The 21,827-nt window shown below is 37.2% G+C and overlaps 1 pseudogene; it reads left to right on the plus strand.

Annotated features, from left to right (window-relative positions):
* Positions 1–462: 462 nt before the first annotated feature.
* Positions 463–3,323, plus strand: LOC126817884 (uncharacterized; annotated as a pseudogene).
* Positions 3,324–21,827: the final 18,504 nt, after the last annotated feature.

The following is a 21,827-nucleotide window of genomic DNA, read 5'->3' on the forward strand; positions in this document are numbered from 1 at the left end:
GATATGCGTAATGAGGGAGTCACGGTGGCTTATTGAGTAAGATGTTGACTCACTAACCCGGAGGTCCTGTTTTCGATCTCTTTATTGGCCAAGAAAGTTCCCCCTTGTCAGTGGTGCAGGACAGAGGGCAGGGTATAGTCATTCGGATGGCACAAAAAAGGCCTGTGTACACATTGGCGTGCTTGTAAAAATCCCTTGAAATTTGATATAAGAGTAGGCCGTAGCACAGCTGTCTGGGCAAAATTTCCCCCATAGCACACTGTTTTCCGTATGTCCGTCTTCGTTAGCTCTGTTGGGACAGGACAGTAGGACGTTAATTAATACGAGTAATATATTGGAGTGATGAAGAGGTCTTATGATTACATATCGTCCGGCCGGGTATATTTTGAACTGGTGATGATAATGAATTTTTTTAGACACCCCTTTCCTGCTTAATAAAAGTAGTCGTATCTTATTTTCAGGATGGAGATCATGTTATACCAAAGAAAAGAAAAAAAGATTGTCCAGGATTCCTACAAGTTTGATTGCGCTGCCAAAATTATTCTAAAGGAAGTTGTCAGATTTCCAGATTTTAAGGTAGCTATATGTATGCTACTTGCAACTACTGGACTAGTACTATATGACACTAGTTATGTTGGTGTGGGGCATTATGTATATTAGCTAATATAAATCTATCTATTCGCACATATAAGACTGTAACTTCCTGGATTGTCGCCCCTGATTGTTCGAAAATTCATGTTTTTTAGCTAGTGGATTCTCTAGAGATCACAATTTTTATTCTGATTTTAAAAACTGTTTAAATACATCACCATTCCACCATAATGACGGTTGAATTTGAATTTCAGGAAAATCGAAACCAATCTGCCCTACAAAATAGCTGCTCTTTGTTCTCAAATTGTGTAGAAGTGTGTAATATGAAAGTTGTGGACCCTCTAGGTCACAATTTTTATCCGATTTTGATTAAACTTAAAATATAGCTTTATTCCCCAAAGATCTCAGTCCCTTTCGATAACTTTCTGGATTAAGGCCCTGAACAAAGTGAGCTGAAATTTCACAAGCTCACGATAAAAGGCGGTACAAATGGATACATATATACATACACAGAAGACTTAGAGTCTTTTCGAAAGTATACCTACATAAGAAATAATAAATACTCAGTTGTCAATGTTTTGTTAATTGATATTCTTTGATGTGATTCAGGAGATAATAACATGGATAAGTACGGTACAACACTTTCTTATTGCATAGAAAACCAATGTGTTAAAACAAACAAAATTATCTGTAAACTATCAATAGATAAATGCTAATAAATGCATTACTGGTCTCAATGATTTTTCAGCTGGATGTTGACACTGTCCGAAATCGAAAGGCTGCAAGCACTAACGTGAGAGAATCTATGGAAAATGGGAATGAGGGACAGAGAACTTTTTTCATCACACTGCCGAGAATATCAGACCACAATTCACACCATATAGGAGAGGTAGGATTACATTTAAAGTCATCTTGGTGTATGCCCCCTTCCAAAAATAAAAAACAACAACTTAAAAGCTATTCTGCATTATATGACATTCTGTTCCGGACTTACCTCCATTTCTTTCAAATACCACGTTAACATGATAAAGTCTAAAGTTTTTATGGGTTTTTTTTAGGGGGGGGGGGGTCAAGTTTGGTGTGAAGCTTTAGGATCAACATCAAAGTTTTCCTTCGGAATAAGTTGCGATCCGTGGGATTGTTGAAAGAATTTTAATTTGTAATATTTTTTGTCATTATAGGGAGCAGGTATGCTACTATTTACTGACAAGCGGATTACAAAACAGATCCATGAATATGTTGTCACAGACAACGTTCGTCAGGTATCGACCATCAAAAAATTAGTAAATAATTTTGTAAGAACTAAGCTATTTTCGAACTCTGAATTGCCACCTATAACCAATAGATGATACTGGCCGACGAACAACGACATAAGGAACCACATGCATAGAGCTATTATGTCAACTAGATTTAATTAGCATGACCAGGAAAATCTGATAGAAAAAATCAAAGTATGGAAGAAAAACAGTATCACAGACAATTCTTTCTTTCGTCCATCTAAAACAGTTGATTGTACTGATGACTCCAGCGATGGTCTGCTATTTGTCCACCAGACAACATGGCAGCGACGACTTCTTCAAAAATATGGCCAGGAGCTCTGTCTGTTGGACGCTACATACAAAACAACTCGATATGCGCTACCTCTCTTCTTCGTTTGTGTCAGAACAAATGTAGGATATCAGATTGTTGCTGAATTTATTTGCCAGGACGAGACATGTAATTCTATCACTGAAGCCTTGCAAATGTTGGTACTGTGGAACCCTGACTGGAAACCGAGTCATTTCATGACAGATTTTTGTGAAACAGAAATTAACGCACTGGAAAGAACTTTTAACAACATTAAAGTATTGATATGTGACTTCCACAGGGAACAATGCTGGGAGCGTTGGTGTAAAAAACTAACCAATGAGGTTAAACCTTATAAACAAGAAATACTAAGTCGCCTCAGGCGGTGCGCAAGGGCGCGGTCAGTTGATAGTTTTCAGAATGCCGTCAAATCTCTCAAAGATTGTGATCTCTGGAAGAACTCCAAAAAACTTCAAAATTGGTTTGAGAAATCTTGGTTGCCTCAAGCAAAGGTATGTAGAAAGCACAGCACAGCCAAATTATATGTATATGTGGTTATAATTTGACTTGAAATAATTTTCAGTTTGTTAGTTAGTTAATATAAAAAAAAATCAGTAATTGTAATATCTAATTTGGCTCATATAGAAAATAGGATTCCAGTCCAGTCAAGGAAATTAGAAAAAAATAATTTTGAAATATTGTTTTAAAGTTTTTAATTTTTATGTGCATTGCCATATTTCAAGACAATGGCTATTTTGATGCATTTCAATATCACTGCCTTATAAAACATAATAGCAAGTGCAGGAGAACCCCACTGTGCTCAAACCACACAGACATTTCCAGCAGTAAACAACACACGTATCAAATCGAGTGATTTCTAAATACCTCATCTGATGTTCCCACACACAACATTCATGGAATCTTAGCATTATTTTTGCATATTGTGAGCACAAAATTACAATATACATTTCTTAAATTTTCAGCGTTGGGTTTGGGCATATCGCAAAGATGATTTGTCATTTATTATCAACACAAACAATGGGATTGAAAGACAAAATGAAGCGTTTAAGCACCAGTACCTACAACAACAAATTGGACATAGCACTTTGTCAAACACGATAACAATCCTTTTAGAAGACTTTCTTCCAGACAAGTACAGAAGGTAATGTTCGATCTCTGGTAACAACGGCTTTCAAAATATAACGAAATAAAATGGGGTTTATCATCCTACCGATCGGGCTAATATGTCCTACTGTACTGTACTAACTGGTATAATGAAGATGTGCATATACCATCCAGTGTGCTATGAGATAAATTCTGCCTGGACAGCATCGCCACGACCTAATCTTATTTGTAATTCCAACTGTCAGGCACCCCAAAATTGCCCAGTAACAACATCAATTCTAACAGAATAATAACTCTTAATTTTTCTCTTCCAGTTACATCTCACTAAATACATCATTTTCGTCCCTTGCTCGGAGATATAGCCCAGATGTTCCAGAATATCTTCGAAACAGACCAAGAGATTTTACCATGCATTGTATGAAGAGGATTGGTGAAGCTGAATATGCTAGTGAGGGTTATGTGGTCGTTGAGGAGGGATATACATATACCGTAAGATCATCCAAAGATGCAAACCTCTGGTATGTTGTTGGTTTTGGCGATGATTCCACTCTACCGTCATGTGAGTGCTGGGATTTTGAATCAAGTAAATGGCCCTGCAAACATTTCTTTGCAGTATTGACTCTTGTGCCAGATTTGTCCTGGATGAACCTTAGTAATAAGTTTAGGTCTTATCCTTTAATTAACCTTGATGAAGACATTCTTTTTGCTAGTGGTAAGATCCAGACTAACTCGATTACTCCTGACGCTGCAGAAGTATGTGATGTTGATGCTGTAAGTGAAGATCATACCCAGGATGTTGACCATAACAACCAGGAAAAAGATGAAGAAAAAAACCAAATAACATCAGTTAAATCAGAAAGTTTTGAAGCTGAAGCTGCTGCATGCAGAGAACTTTTGTGCGAAATCAAGTCGTACACTTTTTTGATAACCAAGCATAACAGTATAAATGAACTTAGAAACATCCTGAGTAATGCCCTGGAACTATGTAAGCTTAATACAGAATGTGACAACGGTCAGCCATTACCGCTTAGACAGAAGAAAGAAAAACCAAAGAAAAACAAGAAAGTTTACAGTGACCCTCCATTGCCATTTCATAAAAGATACCCCTTCACTGGACGGTATGGACAAACTATCACAAAGTTCGAAATTCCAAATACAGATTGATAACTTGTATATGTGCAATATTGTTACATCTGATACCCGGAATATACGGGCGAAATCCCATTACTGACTACATCATTAACACAAACCAATTCTGAAGTAGTAGTTAACACAGCTATAATAAACTATATTTCTATTTCTCATAGGTGAATGGGATAAATCAAAAGATGAGATGGATGTGCAAGAATCACTAATTGATAATATTGTTGATGTAACTGAAGACATTATCTTGGTGAGGACCTGGGTTTTATTTGCCCACATTAAAATCATCATCCGATTGCCTTACTGATTTAATAATAATCACTCTTTCAAATCATAGTCACTTATTCACCTTCAGATATTAGAGGATCTTATCTGTATCACAGTCTGTTACTAAACCGTGTTCTGTGATTGGTGGCTATACATATACCCCATTACTTTGGTTTCTTTTATGATTAAATCCTTTTTAACAAAATTCATCTGATTTATTGCAGGTAGAGCCTAATGATGTGACTCAGGAAGATTGCACAACACTAGATGTGTCTTGGTCGCATGCCACTATAACCCCACATGAACCTGTTAGGTCCCAGCCAACTGACATCAAGCCCGTTGAAATGAAGAGAAAAGCAAAAAACACACACGTGAATGTAAGTATTTTGTAAAAACACCCCCCAAAACCCAATAAACAGATCGGCTTATGTCGTTGTGTACGTCTGATAAAATTAAGATAACTTGCATGGTAAGGATATGGTGAAATAGTTTGAATTGACCTCTCTTGAGTGTACTGAGCAGTGGACTAACTCTTCAATACTGCTGGATTTTTTTTACGTATGCGAGCCAGTAGGATTCTTAACAGCAGGATTCTTAACAGCAGGATTCTTAACAGCATTTTTTTTAGACTTTCGGTGAAATGCTAACAAAGGTACTAATTAAGTTTTCTCTTTCTCTTCAGCATAGAAATTATGAGACAACTTCAACATTTCCCTGTCCCAGAGATTTGCAACGGAAATTCCTCACACCAAAGCAGGGGGCAACTACTGAAGATTTTGTTCTGATAAGTGATGATGAGGAAAATGAGAACAGTACTTTTATTTCAACACAAGATTCTGTCTGGGTAAATGTTGGTTCCTATATACTTCATCATAGAGACAAAGTGGTTATTTTATCAAGTGATGGTTGGCTGACATCAGATATTATTGATGCGGCCCAGCATTTAATATATAAAGCAAACCCCAATGTAGGTGGTTTAAAACCAGTGATTCTCCAACAAAACTACAGCATGGATATTATGACTGATGAGTTCATCCAAATTTTAAATCGGGATGGTAACCACTGGATGACCTGGCGCCTGGTACGTTCGGGCAGGCATAGTATTTCACCGTAACACCACAGCCACTCTAACCATTCATAATACATCTAACTATCCCTTTACAGCACTTCACTCCCTACACATTTCCCCTCGTCCTACTTTCCCAAACGTCAACAACACATCTCATACATCCAGTTCGCTGATTAACCCTTGTACCACGTCTACTGGATGACCTGGCGCCTGGTACGTTCGGGCATTTTTATGCGCGAACTCTTAGGTTTTTTTTACTGGCATGCGCACAGGTACTATTTCTTTTTCTTTTAACAAGTACCCAAATCGGGGATTTCGTGCGGAGGTAGTTCGGAGGTAAACAGTCTGTGAAGTACAACACTTGCCACTGTACCTGTATATCGCTAATTATAAACCGAATGTGTGAAGACAGTTCATACATATCACTCAAAAATTTTTCAGTACAAACTCAGTTGATTCACACTCGATTTGCTACTAAACAAACCCATCGATTTATTTTCTCAACAGTGTGACCCGAAGTGACCGCGGATTTATTGACCTTGTATGAACTTATCCATAGCTATATCCTTACACCGAGAGAAATTATCTAGTCTCGGTGAAAAGAACCATGGTCATCTGGTAGAAAATTACTTTTGTATTTTTTGGAACGGAAAACAGTGTTTTTAGAAGCAAACTAACCTGCCGCACATGAGGAAGTCATTATACTAATAATAAAAGGCGAGACCTCTTTTTGCGGCGCAGGCTTATCACTGAGTAGTAAACCGTCAACAAACAATAATTTTGGAAGCCTAGTGACGAGTGTAGTACTGTAAGTAGGCTATAGACTATAGGTTTGAGTCGAGATTACTCGCTTTCAGTTTACTCTGTTTTTGCGATAACCAATTATGTGAGAAATACCATACTGACATTCGGTTTTTAAAAGTTGTACGCGAACTAAATGCGTTTGTTAGATACTGACAGAGCAGCCCCGAGTCGAACAATCGCCGCCCGAGCTGTCTTCGTCAGCTAGTTTCACAATATCGTGCAATAGGTGTATTAATGTGATTTTTAGGTTTAACCCCGCAAACAATGCCAAAATAGTGTTTTCACTGCTTACAGAAAACTGAAATTTAAAAAAAAATTTTTTTATGAGGGTGACCCTCCCACACACTCCCTATCGAGCTGCCGCTCGGTCTGCGCAGCCTCATGCCTGGCACATACTGTCAACATTGTATATTTTTCCGTTTCCGCCCTTCCCCCCCCCCCCCACAATATATATTTCACGGCTACGTTGCGACGGTACCAGCATACCCAGTTGTTGACACCCATTACATCACTCCTGTCTAACAAATCATAAAGCTGTGGTGTTACGGTGGCGGCATAGTATTTCACCGTAACACCACAGCCACTCTAACCATTCATAATACATCTAACTATCCCTTTACAGCACTTCACACCCTACACATTTCCCCTCGTCCTACTTTCCCAAACGTCAACAACACATCTCATACATCCAGTTCGCTGATTAACCCTTGTACCACGTCTACTGGATGACCTGGCGCCTGGTACGTTCGGGCATTTTTATGCGCGAACTCTTAGGGTTTTTTTTACTGGCATGCGCACAGGTACTATTTCTTTTTCTTTTAACAAGTACCCAAATCGGGGATTTCGTGCGGAGGTAGTTCGGAGGTAAACAGTCTGTGAAGTACAACACTTGCCACTGTACCTGTATATCGCTAATTATAAACCGAATGTGTGAAGACAGTTCATACATATCACTCAAAAATTTTTCAGTACAAACTCAGTTGATTCACGCTCGATTTGCTACTAAACAAACCCATCGGTTTATTTTCTCAACAGTGTGACCCGAAGTGACCGCGGATTTATTGACCTTGTATGAACTTATCCATAGCTATATCCTTACACCGAGAGAAATTATCTAGTCTCGGTGAAAAGAACCATGGTCATCTGGTAGAAAATTACTTTTGTATTTTTTGGAACGGAAAACAGTGTTTTTAGAAGCAAACTAACCTGCCGCACATGAGGAAGTCATTATACTAATAATAAAAGGCGAGACCTCTTTTTGCGGCGCAGGCTTATCACTGAGTAGTAAACCGTCAACAAACAATAATTTTGGAAGCCTAGTGACGAGTGTAGTACTGTAAGTAGGCTATAGACTATAGGTTTGAGTCGAGATTACTCGCTTTCAGTTTACTCTGTTTTTGCGATAACCAATTATGTGAGAAATACCATACTGACATTCGGTTTTTAAAAGTTGTACGCGAACTAAATGCGTTTGTTAGATACTGACAGAGCAGCCCCGAGTCGAACAATCGCCGCCCGAGCTGTCTTCGTCAGCTAGTTTCACAATATCGTGCAATAGGTGTATTAATGTGATTTTTAGGTTTAACCCCGCAAACAATGCCAAAATAGTGTTTTCACTGCTTACAGAAAACTGAAATTTAAAAAAAAAATTTTTTATGAGGGTGACCCTCCCACACACTCCCTATCGAGCTGCCGCTCGGTCTGCGCAGCCTCATGCCTGGCACATACTGTCAACATTGTATATTTTTCCGTTTCCGCCCTTCCCCCCCACAATATATATTTCACGGCTACGTTGCGACGGTACCAGCATACCCAGTTGTTGACACCCATTACATCACTCCTGTCTAACAAATCATAAAGCTGTGGTGTTACGGTGGCGGCATAGTATTTCACCGTAACACCACAGCCACTCTAACCATTCATAATACATCTAACTATCCCTTTACAGCACTTCACACCCTACACATTTCCCCTCGTCCTACTTTCCCAAACGTCAACAACACATCTCATACATCCAGTTCGCTGATTAACCCTTGTACCACGTCTACTGGATGACCTGGCGCCTGGTACGTTCGGGCATTTTTATGCGCGAACTCTTAGGTTTTTTTTACTGGCATGCGCACAGGTACTATTTCTTTTTCTTTTAACAAGTACCCAAATCGGGGATTTCGTGCGGAGGTAGTTCGGAGGTAAACAGTCTGTGAAGTACAACACTTGCCACTGTGCCTGTATATCGCTAATTATAAACCGAATGTGTGAAGACAGTTCATACATATCACTCAAAAATTTTTCAGTACAAACTCAGTTGATTCACGCTCGATTTGCTACTAAACAAACCCATCGGTTTATTTTCTCAACAGTGTGACCCGAAGTGACCGCGGATTTATTGACCTTGTATGAACTTATCCATAGCTATATCCTTACACCGAGAGAAATTATCTAGTCTCGGTGAAAAGAACCATGGTCATCTGGTAGAAAATTACTTTTGTATTTTTTGGAACGGAAAACAGTGTTTTTAGAAGCAAACTAACCTGCCGCACATGAGGAAGTCATTATACTAATAATAAAAGGCGAGACCTCTTTTTGCGGCGCAGGCTTATCACTGAGTAGTAAACCGTCCACAAACAATAATATAGGAAGCCTAGTGACGAGTGTAGTAAGTAGGCTATAGACTATAGGTTTGAGTCGAGATTACTCGCTTTCAGTTTACTCTGTTTTTGCGATAACCAATTATGTGAGAAATACCATACTGACATTCGGTTTTTAAAAGTTGTACGCGCACTAAATGCGTTTGTTAGATACTGACAGAGCAGCCCCGCGTCGAACAATCGCCGCCCGAGCTGTCTTCGTCAGCTAGTTTCACAATATCGTGCAATAGGTGTATTAATGTGATTTTTAGGTTTAACCCCGCAAACAATGCCAAAATAGTGTTTTCACTGCTTACAGAAAACTTAAATTTAAAAAAAAATTTTTTTATGAGGGTGACCCTCCCGAACACTCCCTATCGAGCTGCCGCTCGGTCTGCGCAGCCTCATGCCTGGCACATACTGTCAACATTGTATATTTTTCCGTTTCCGCCCTTCCCCCCCCCCCCCACAATATATATTTCACGGCTACGTTGCGACGGTACCAGCATACCCAGTTGTTGACACCCATTACATCACTCCTGTCTAACAAATCATAAAGCTGTGGTGTTACGGTGGCGGCATAGTATTTCACCGTAACACCACAGCCACTCTAACCATTCATAATACATCTAACTATCCCTTTACAGCACTTCACTCCCTACACATTTCTCCTCGTCCTACTTTCCCAAACGTCAACAACACATCTCATACATCCAGTTCGCTGATTAACCCTTGTACCACGTCTACTGGATAAAAATTTCGTCAATTGAGCTGAGAAGTCCGTCTTGTTTACGTGTCTTTGACAGTATGTCCACTCACAACTTCAGTTACAATATGAAATGCCTTTTCTCTAATATTCTGTGTCCAATGCAAGATAAAATAACCCTCAAAATAGAAGATATACAACAACAAAATGATGGCAACAGCTGTGGTCTCTTTGCTTTAGCTAATGCAACCTCCTTAGCTCTGGGCACTGATCCTAGAACAGTATATTATGATGTTAGAAAAATGAGGGAACACCTTGTTGAGTGTCTCGAAAAAAATGAAATAAGTATGTTCCCTGTGTTAAAAACGACAAGAATCCACCATATGGCCAAACTTACAAATTTCAGAATTTATTGCCATTGTCGTCTACCTTGGAAAGAAGGTATATTTCTTGTTCAATGTGATATTTGTGGTGAATGGTTTCATTGTGAATGTGATACTTATAATCCGTCTATGAGTGAAGCTACCTGGTTTTGTAGGTTATGCCAAAAGGACACAATCTTCCCTGGTTTGCTCTGAAAAAATGTATAAAATGTGTTTTTGGCGAATGTGGGTATTCCATAATTTAAGTGTGCAGTTACGTTTTTCGCATAGCCAAGGATATTATGTAAAATAAGCCTATGAATACTGATTTAAGGTAACACACCTAGTTCAAAATACATTATGTAAGATTTAGATAAAAAGCTAGCTGTTGTTGCTATAATAGTTCAAAAATAGATAATGCAAAATGAATATATTGAAATTTTCATTTTATTACTTTATTCTGAGCGAAGATATTAGCCTCTGAAGGTTTGACAAGATGTGTGCACCTACCCATAGGTAATTCATTGTACTGTACTTGGCGCAAGTGCATTCGTAGGCTGTTGGACATTCCATGTGGTACACATAATGTCTTGATTCCATTAATTTGTCAGGATTATTCTATAGACGCTCAGGTTGCCAGGATACAAGGACCATAACTCTAGATGTAATTAATGGAAATAACTGAAATTCAATAGGGTTCTTCGTTTCACTAATATAAATGATGTAAATTTCATACAGATAGGATGATACCTTTTGTCTTTAGAGCATTCCCCATGTTCAAGAAGGAGAAATAAGGGCCATAACTCAAGAAGACATTTATAGAAGTTATTGAAATTAAATAGGCTTCTTCATCTAACTACTGTAAACAACATAATTATCATGTCAATTTCAAAACAATCCGATCATAAATGTTATGAGCGTACGGTCTCGGTGACAGTTAGGGGGGCAGAACCTGAAATGCCCGAAAAAATGTCGGGTTTACAGAGGCGAAGAAGCGGAGCTTACCTTGTATGGACCCCCCCCCCCCTCCGTTTTCCTGCTATTTCAGCCCGTGAACAAAGCAACTTCAAAGTGGTCTAATATAGCCTAATTAAGGTGTCTGACTCGAATTCCGGGGAGTTGGATGGCTGAATGGTTAGCACGTGCGCGCGGTATCATTAAGTCTGTCATTGAGTCAGCTGGCGTGGTTTCGATTCCCCGGTTGTACGTGACAAGGAGTAGGGTCGCTGTCCAACCTAGTGGGTTTTCTGCGGATCCTCCGGTTTCCTCCCACAGCTAAAGACTCCTACGCGCAAGCGAATTATTGAAATAAAATCGAACCATGTGTTAGTACCGAAATGACCTAGTTTACGTACATCAGATAAACTACTTTTAAAGCCCAAAACTGTTCAACTAGTCTCCTATGGTCAGCGCTCTTTTAGTTATCAAGCACCTGTTTTATGGAATAATCTACCATTTAGTTTAAGATGTTGTACATCTCTGTATTCTTTTAAAAAACAACTTAAAACACATTTATTTAATCAGGCTTTTAACTGACTCTGTATACAATCGTTAACATGCCCATAATCTTGTTATTTATGTGTGATTTACATTGTCACTTTGTAAAGTGCCCCTGAACATGTTATATGAAAGGGTGCACTATAAATATGCTGTAATAATAATAATAATAATAATAATAAATAGTTTGTGTCGAGTGGACGTTAAACCCCATTTCTCTCTCTCTCTCTCTCTCTCTCTCTGACTCTAATTCCAATCAATCGTACAGTCCACGGAGACGGGACCGTTGGGATAAAATTTTGAAAACTTAGCATCCGCAAATGCGTTTTCCTACTATTCCCCCATTTGAATACAGCAACTTCAATTTAGTCCAATATAGCCTACCTGGCTATCCCGAATTCCAAACAACCAATTAATGGTCGCGGGGTATGGGGGCCTCACCCTCCCATAGAAAATTTTGAAAATTTAAACACCGCAAATGCGTTTTCTGCTATTCTTGCCCGTGTAAGCAACTTCAAGAGTATCCAATGGTTTTGTAACCGAAATCCCATTCTGAATTCCAATCATCCAATCAGACTGTTGCAGCTGCATTCACAAATAATAATCGATGCCCGAAAAATCGCGCAAAGTAGAGTGGCTCCAGACAAAGAAGCGGAGCTAACCTTGTATCGCCCCCCCCCCCAAGAAAAGTTTGGAATATTTGACGGCCGCAAACGAATTTTACTGCTATTCCAGCCCGTAAAATTAGTGTTTTATTAGATTTCGGGCACTTTCTTTTGCCAAGTAGATAATTTTTTTGTTTTTTTTGTTTCACTTTATCCGTCTGCCCGAAAAGTCAGCTTGCTCGAAAGTTAGGGGGGGCAGCTGTCCCCGCCCCCCGCGCCCCCCCTGGCTCGTACGCCTATGGTAATAACTGAAATTATTGAAGTTGTAGTTGTAATATTAAAACTGTAGTTGTAGATATACAGTTCTAGGTATAATTATTAAAATTGTAGTCATATTTATTCTAAAAAAATGTAGTTAGAAATAAAAAGTTAGTTATGAATATAATGGAATAATATAAACTGAAATGAAATGGGGTTTAACGTCCTACTGTTCTGTTCTGAACTAGGCTAATGAAGACGGGCATACGCCATGCAGTGTGCTATGGGGGAAATTTTGCACGGACAGCGGCACCACAGTCTACTCTTATATCAAATTCCAACTGTTAAGGGATCTTCTACGCGCATGACAATGTCAGGGCTGGGGTAATGGGTAATGGGTAATGGGTAATGGTAATGGAATCATTACATTTTTTAAGTAATGGCTATGTAAAGAGTAATGGAAGATTTCAAAAGTAATGAGTAATGGAAATGTAATTAGTTACATTCCAAAAATCATGTAATGATCAATTACATTTCAATTACTTTTGAATTGCATGTTTGAAAAGGAGCCTTATTTCTCAAGTAAAGTTGGAGATGTGGTCACAAATATACAATAAAAACATTTGGCAAGTTTTATGCAATGCGTCTATTCAGAGTAACAACATATCAACCGGACGTTTATTTTGCTGCTTAGTATATATACATAAAGTATTTGTTTTGAATTGATATTTGCATTTTTATTAATGTATGTATAAACATCAGAACGTTAAATCAATTATTTGCCCAACCGGGTCTATATTGTAAAATACTAGACTTTTAAAAAGAGACAAGTTTTTATAGACAATTTAATTGTAAATACAATGTATATATATATCATCTTGTTTTTCGTTAATTAATTACTTTCAATGTAATGGGTAATGGTCCAATATGTACACGGGACCTTGTTTTTCGTCCCATTCGAACAGCTAGACAGCTGTCCTTGTCAGGCCCTCCGGGAACCGCGCCGGAAAATCTGAATGAACTTTCCGCTAGCGAGCCAATGTCTTACCCACTTCGCTACCATGACCCCCAATAATATAAACTGGTATTTGTTGCATGTATAGTGTTTTCATAATGATGTATATCATTTGTAGGGAGACGGGCTTTGTAAGTAAATTCACTTGTCTCTCATCCCTTTGATGATTTATGATCAATATAATATGTTTAAATTAAATTAAAAGGGGCATGTCATCTTTTTTATTTTAGTTCACAAAACATTCTCAAACTTAATTTTATGAATAACTTAAAAATTAGCTAAATTGTAGCCCTTTATTAAACTTTAATTGTTTTAATGTATCATATACATCAATAAGAAACTATTAAATTATTAATTATAAACACTGCATTATGGTTGATTTCTTTGTTTGACTTGTACCTGAATAAAAGATTTGAAGGAAAAATGTGATCAGGTAAGTCTATTGACAGTTGATGGACAGAAAATTGATAGTAAACACCAAATTCTTGAACCTTGCTGAGCTTGTTTGGTTTCCACAGATCGTTCTTAATTTTGTCTTACCCTGTCACAGGCATGTGTCTGTTTTGACCTCCTCCATTCTTAATTCTATACATGTATATGTATGCACCTAATTGAGGAGAAATATTATCTCAGAGCTTAAATTATGAAAAATCCCCCGGACCTCATGTTGTCTCCACCTTGAACCTCACTGCTCAAATTCCTAAAAAGACAGTTGCATCATACAAAGATAAAATGTGGGTTAACGTCCTATTGGCAAAAACTATGTCATTTTGGGACAAATGTATGGTTAAACTTTATTTAAACTATTTGCTTGCACATATAGGGGTCTTCACTTTAGCTAGTGGAAGAAAATCCGGAGAAAACCAACGAGATTGGACAGGCTACCCCACTCCTTTACACGTACAAGTGTGGGCTCGAAACCACTCCACTTCACTCAATGACAGATCTTATGATCTAATGCAATGTGTACCCCTTTCCCCCACCCCCATCTCAGTATCAGTTAGTTCAACATGAATTCCCTTTGATAGATATTATGCTATCCAACGACTGAGTGTACAACTTGTTATATTGACCGTCATCAATATAGTAACAGAAACTAATTGGATGCAAAAATATGCTTGGGAATCAATATAATGGCAGGTAGGCTATAGGCCTATTCATAATATTATATATAGTCGTCAAAAATTTCTCTCATAATATATAGTCAGGGGCATGAGATCCAGGAATTTTTGCAGGAGTAAGTTTGCCAGGTTCCTGTTTAGGAAATATGAGTTGACAATGCATGATGCCATCATCATCTCCAAATTACGTAGGCAGACATACATTAACATACACACTGCGCTTTTTAAATAGAGAAATCCAACACCCCATCTGACGTCAATTTTTATGACGAATTAATCACATTGTGATTCAATATCATTGATGCAAAGCCAAAGCATTAATTGTGATATCACATTTGTCTGTCTTTACAATTATCTTGCGCTTTGAATGTCCACATATATATATATATCTAATATAATTATGATATTATTATAATTATAATTTATAAAGTCCAAAACCAATAAAATAATACAATCAATGAATTATGAGTCTTCAAGGGTTGGAGGTTTTCAGCAGTACCTGAAAAGCAGTCTCTTTAGAAATATAAAGATGCGTGGATAAGTGTCAAGTCAAAGGTGACTCTTCCTATCGTATGATCTATTCGACCAACGATAATTGTCAGGTATGTCACCAGCATACACTCAGTGCAAATTTGTTCCAAATCCAGTTCATTAAAAATAATCACAACACCAAATACAATTATGAGATTTATATGATTCCAATAATACATAACAATATATATAAAAAAAATTAATTGTAACTATTATCAGCAAGGCTATATACAAAAAAAATTGTATGGGACGGTAAATTAAATAAATCTTAATAAATAATATCGTGCGGCTAGCCAAAGCATTCTGTTCCGACTAAAGCATTGACGTCATCTATATATGACGTCATTGGACTAAAGCGTCACCAGACCTAGCCAAAACTTTCGGTTCCGAGTAAAGCGCCATCTGACGGCATATACTGCGTCCTGGTATCATCGAGTGGCCACCATTGGCATTAGGCTAGTTCATCAAATAATTCTAATTTATAAATAGGCCTATATTGAAATTTGCACAGGAATCCCAAACTTCACATGCATATATTAATTAGGTCTAGTAAAACATTTATACAACTTATTTAAGGAGGACTGTGATAAAATATATTTTACTTTTCTTAAAAGAAATAGTTTTAAAGAGGGTTAAATTCCACTTTGCATCACTTTGAAAAAGTACCCCTAAATGTTTATGATAATATGAATTAACTAGAAAGGTTTTATGAAATTTAATATTTAACGGATAGCAAATTCTTTTGTTTGTAAATATAAGTAAGAGTGGGGCGGTTAAGCAAAAATTCGTGCACTTTGGGTTAAAAGCATGAAACTTGGCACATAGATGGCATCAACCCTACTGATTATTTTGGGATGTGGATCCACACCAGCAGCTCCCCCTGGTGGTCGTTACGGTCATCTTTTCCAAAATGGCCGCCTATCCATTGAAATACATATAACTAGGTGTGTCACAATAACACATTTTTTTTTTACAAATCATTTCAGGCCGGCAATTTCCAGAGGCGAAATTGCTAATGGAACGCGGCTTTTGAAAAAAGGTTTATCTATGACGTCATTTTCGGTTGGGGTTTGTCTAATTTCAAAAATGGCCGCCAAAATTTGAAGAAAAATGAATTTCCAGATAGGATGGGTGATTATCACGAAAGGTTTTGCTTGTAATATATCAAATATAAGGTTTTTGTTGTAATTGAACTGAAAAATAATCTCTAAAGCTAGTTTCCCAAATCCAAGATGGCGGAAATTCAAAATGGCGGCCAAAATATACCCAAAATGATCGATTGGTCAGATTAAAGTCATTTCACTGTTTGATTAGGTTTGTAATATATAATTTAAAGGGTTTACAGTGTCACTAAACTTAAAATTAATCTAAAAAAAAATAGTTTCCAAAATCCAAGATGGCGCAAATTCAAAATGGCAACCAACATTTATCTAAAATGGCCGATTTGTCAGATAAAAGTCATTTCACTCTTTGATATGGTTTGTAATATGTAATATAAAGGGTTTTCAAGTCATTGAACTTAAAATCAATCTAAAAAAAAAGAGTTTCCAAAATCCAATATGGCGGAAATTCAAAATGGCGGCCAGAATTTCCCTAAAATGATCAAATTTTAAGATAATCGTCAATTTTCTGTTTGACGTGGCTTGTAATATGTCCTCTATTAAGTTTTCAGAGTCACTTAATTTGATAATTGTAAATGATTGTTTCAGAAAAAGAAGGGACAATCATCAATCTTTCTATTGGATTGGTTTATAATAGCAAAGTGTAATAGTGGTTTGAGGGCATCTGAAATTGACCGGACTCAGGAATCTACCTGTCAGTCAATTAACCATGTGCAGTACTTACCAGTAAGCTAATTAGAATTTCAAAGAATTTAACCTTAAGACACAATAAATGTAGTTTAATTGTTTTATGCATAAAACCATATGATGCTAATGATAATGTTAAGAATTGAAACATTTTTTGGAGAAAATATCTGGTAATTCTGACCCTCCACCTCCACGCCATAACAATACAAGGGGGCCAACTGAGGCATTTTTAATTTCATCTCCTTTGTCTTTGCACCATTTTACCGGAGTGAGAATCATTTATGGTATATGCAGTTGTTAAGAATTTAAGTTCTCCTATTCGTTCAGAAATAGTAATGTGATCGGTTTTTGCATCGAAGACTCTGTCTAGTAACGTTTGTGGTAGAGTCTAGATGTCGTATCCACTGGTCATTTTCGTCAGTGACGTATTTCACAACAAGTTCTACATGTAACAACAACACATTAGAAAAGAGGAAATCGTCGGGGATGACTTTTGGGATACCTATACTAGTCGTAAATGCATTTCAAATTATTTTCGTGATGATTAGAACTTGGTGTGCAATATATTACAGACGAAAATGATCTGTGGATACCATATTTAGACTATACCACAAAAGTTGCCGGACATAGAGACTTTGATGATTCATTTTACACTTTTCACTTTGTGAAATACATGACTGACAAATATGAAAATATGAATCCATCTGTCTAGATGATACCACAAACGGTTTCCGGACATAAGTCTTCTGAACCAGAAATGGGGTTTAATGTCCTACTGCTCTGTACTAACAAAGTTAATGAATATTGTTATTCGTCAAGCAGTGTGCTATGAGGAAAATTGGTCGAGACAGTGGTGCTATGGCATACTCTTATTTTGAATTCCAACTGTTTAGGGTTCTTTTATGCGCACGTCAACGTGTACATATAAACCTGGTTTCTTGAGAAGCCCCCGTGCTGCATCCTGGAAAATCCTGAAGTACTTTCTCAGCAAACATAGGGATCGAACCCCTGACCTCGTTCTTGGCGAGTCTTACTCTTACCACTGCCTCGAACCATTTCTGAATAAACAATAGATGAATTCGTAACAACTGGATATATGCCCCATTGTTTTGCTGGAATAATATTAAATCTTGTTTATGTGAGATCCAGTCTAACTATTCCAGTTACCATCAAAATAACTACTACTCTTTGCTATTACAAGCCAATCCAAGAGGAAAATTCACAATCATCTACCATCTTCAAAATTCATTTTTGATGTAAAATATTCATTTTCAAAATTCATTTCTGAGGTAATATTCATTTTCAAAATTCATTTTTGAGGTAATATTCATTTACAAAATTCATTTCTGAGGTTATTTTCAAGTCCATAAAGGACATTATTACAAGCGATACAAAACCGAAAAAATGACAATTATCTGAAAAATCTTTCATTTTAGGGAAATTCTAGTCGCCATTTTGGATTTTCAACCATCTTGGATTTTGGAAACTCTTCTTTTGAGGTTGTATTTAAGTTCAGTGACACAGAAAACCCTTTAAATCGCATATCACTAGCCATATCAAACTTAAAAATAACGATTATTTGCAAAATCGACCATTTTAGGGAATTTCTGGCCGCCATTTTGAATTTCCGCAATCTTGGATTTTGGAAACTCTATATATTTAGATTAATTTTAAGTTCAGTGACACTGAAAACACTTTAAATTACATATTATAAACCATATCAAAGAGTGAAATGAGTTTGAAAAGTTAGTTCCAATATTTATTTATTTTTAAGTTTAAACAAAATATGCTTTAAATTCATTTTGAATGTGCTGTTTGATGTAATTGATTATATCTTATGTTTTTGTGTCCGCTGGCTTGGTTGAGCAATACATTTAGACACATAGATCATAGTTCTACAATGTATACTTCTAAAGATATATATGTATTTCAATAAATTGGCGGCAAATTTGAGAAAAATCGCCGTAACGACCACCAGGGGGAGCTGCTGAGATGGATCCACATCCCAAAATATTCAGTAGGGCTGATGCCATCTATGTTTTAACCCAAAATGCACGATTCTACCAAAAATTCTTCCTTAAAATTAATCAACAATTTCTTTGACCATGTAATGTATACAAGATATCTAGATCTGAATTTAAGTTTTTTTTCAATGTTGTTGATAGATATATCAATTGAAATTAGAGATGTGTCGTCTGCAAATAATCTAGAAATGCTTATTAGACCTTCATATATGTCATTTATATAGATAAGAAAAAGTAGCGAACCAAGTACAGAGCCCTGTGGGACCCCGGCATTGCGAAATGTAATACACGAATGACAGTTTTCAAGTATGACTTGTTGTTTTCTATGTGTTATGTAATTGGAAACTAGCCCAAGTAAATCACCTTTAATTCCATAATTAGACATTTTATGAAGTAAACCGTTATGGGAAACTTTGTCAAAGGCTTTCGAAATATCACAAAATATTATTGCTGTAATTTGTTTATTAACTAAAATATGCTGATATATAATTCTTTCAAATAGTTTTGAAACAGTGTTAAGCAGAGAAATTGGCCTATAATTTTTTTAAGTCTGTTCGGTTATCTTTTTTTGTGCAGAGGAATTACATAAGCTAATTTCTAATTGCTCGGAAACGTACGCTTACTTACAATTAAATTAAATATCTTACTAAGTGGGAGACATATACTTTGCAAAGTTGATTTTAAAAATAGATTATTAATATTACCAGGTCCATTTGCTTTCGAAGTGTTCATTTTTTTAATAAGTGATTTTATTATATCAGTGGTTATATTGATTGGCGGACACGTATTATTACATCGAGGCAGAAATTTTGGAAGTTGTACCATATCATTTATTCAGTGGCTCAAGAACATGAAACAGCGGACGTTTGGTAAGATTATTGACATAAAATAAAGGTGGGGGGGGGAGCTTTTCTGGGACGGATTTAAGACTGAGTGGAGGGCTTTCATGAATAATCTATGGTGCCAACAGAAAGAGGGATAAACACTCTTTCATTCTATTACATGTATTGAGTGGCTCAAGAAAATAAAATAGCAGCGGACGTTTGGTACAACAGAATTGACAAACAAGACGGGGGCGGGAGGTACTGCTTTCCTGAGGACTTTCAAGAATAATCTATGGTGCCACATGATAGAGAGATAACCACCCATTTATTCCATGCCAAGTATTTGCGTGGCTCAAGAAAATAAAATAGGACTGGACGTTTGGTAAAACGGAATTGAAAAAAAATGAAATAGCACTACGTGTTTTGTAAAGCACACTTCACAAAGAAAAGGTGTAGGGAGGGGTCGGGTGGGAGCTTTTCGAATATATTTCAGACTATGTCGAGGATTTTAAAGAATAATCTATGTTGCAACACGAAAGAGGGATAAACAGTCTTCCATTTCATGCCAAATATTGAGTGGCTCAAGAACATGAAACAGCAGACGTTTTGTATGATTATTGACATAAAAGAAAGGGGGAGGAGGACAGCTTTCATGGGATGGATTTGAAAAAAAATGACGGGATGGGGGTATTGCTTTTCGGGGACAGATTTCAGACTAAGTCGAGGGTTTTAAGGAATAAAATATGGTGCCACATGAAAGATAAATTTTTTTATATGAAAATAAAATAGCAGCGGAAGTTTGGTAAAGCAGAATTGATAAAAAAAGTGAGGGGTGTAAGTGCTTTTCGGGGAAGGATTTCAGACCAAGTCGAGGCCTTTGAGGAATATTCTATGGTGTCAAGGCCTTTGAGGAATATTCTATGGTGTCACTTTTAAGAGGGGTAGACTCTCTTTCATTCAAAGCCTATTTTCGGGTGGCTCAGGAAAAATAAAATAGCAATGGATGTTTTGTGAGACAGAATTGACAAAGAAAGACAGAAGTGTGTCGATGACTTTCAGGAATATTCTATGATGCCACATGAAAGAGGGATAACTACCCTTTCATCCCATGTAATGTATTGGGTGGCTCACCGAAATAAAATAGAAGCGCACGTTTGGTAAAACAGAATTGATAAAAAGATAGGGTAGGGTGTGCTTTTCGGGGAAGAATTTCAGACTAAATCGAGGGTTTTCAGGAATAATCTATGGTGCCACATGAAAGAGGGATAACACTCTTTCATTCCATGCCAAGTATTGAGTAGCTCAAGAAAATAAAATAGGAGCGGCCGTTTTGTAAATCAGACTTGAACAAATAAACACGGGGTGGGGGTATTGTTTTTCGGGGACGGATCTCAGACTAAGTCGAGGTATATAAGGAATAATCTAGGGTGCCACCTGAAAGAGGGATACACACTCGTTCATTCAATGCCAATTATTAGGTGGCTCAAGGAAATGGCAGAGGGCGTTTGCGTTTGGTAAATCACAATTGAGAAAAAAGTGTGTGGGGGGGGGGGGGGAGGGAGGGGTGTAGAGCTCTTTCGGGACGGATTTCAGACTCTTTCGAGGACTTTCAGGAATATTCTATGGTGCCATGTAATGTATTGGATGGCTCAGGAAAAAAAGAAACATTTATGTTTGGTAAATGAAAGTCGATAGAAAAGGGAGATCAGTATATTCCGGTGTTTTGCGGTTTAACCGGTAATTAATTCAACCTGACTTTCAGAAATTATCTATGGTGTCACATAAATGGGGGATAAAGAATGGTTCATGTCATGCCAATTATTGTGTGTCTTCAATGGATTAAATACTAGCGCGGAGATTTGTTATTTATTCCGTACTCACTTC

Source organism: Patella vulgata, chromosome 4 (genome assembly GCF_932274485.2).
Source record: "Patella vulgata chromosome 4, xgPatVulg1.2, whole genome shotgun sequence".
Lineage (NCBI taxonomy): Eukaryota > Metazoa > Mollusca > Gastropoda > Patellidae > Patella > Patella vulgata.